We start from the raw sequence: 306 nt of genomic DNA, 5'->3' as shown, positions 1-306 counted from the left end.
GCTGAATGCAAAATCATTTCCTTCCCCTCATTAGAATCACACATTACGTATGCATCATTCCCTCTCCCGTGATATACACCGTGCAACTTGCAGAGTGGACTTGCAACAATAACCCTCGCGTGATTATGGTAATTGCTGTCACCGCGATGGACTCTTTAACACTTTTCGTCTCATCCTTTTCTCATTTCTCTCTCTTTGTTGCCTCGTGATTGTGTGCTTGGCTCTACGCTCCCCTCGCGCTTCTCTGTCTGCCTGGTGGACGGTGCGCGCTGTGAGCTTCTGCGGACTCGTTTCGTATTTTAATGC

General features: G+C 48.4%; 1 protein-coding gene across 2 annotated transcripts in view; it reads left to right on the top strand.

The window, feature by feature from the left end:
* The window catches only part of LOC119594363 (neprilysin-1-like), a gene marked incomplete in the record, with an annotated part of 114,752 nt that overhangs the window by 75,431 nt on the left and 39,015 nt on the right, over positions 1 to 306 (top strand).

Source organism: Penaeus monodon, chromosome 33, assembly GCF_015228065.2.
Source record: "Penaeus monodon isolate SGIC_2016 chromosome 33, NSTDA_Pmon_1, whole genome shotgun sequence".
In the NCBI taxonomy this organism is placed as follows: Eukaryota; Metazoa; Arthropoda; class Malacostraca; order Decapoda; family Penaeidae; genus Penaeus; species Penaeus monodon.
Note: the sequence above shows the minus strand (reverse complement) of the source record. Positions and strands in the feature narration are given on the sequence as shown.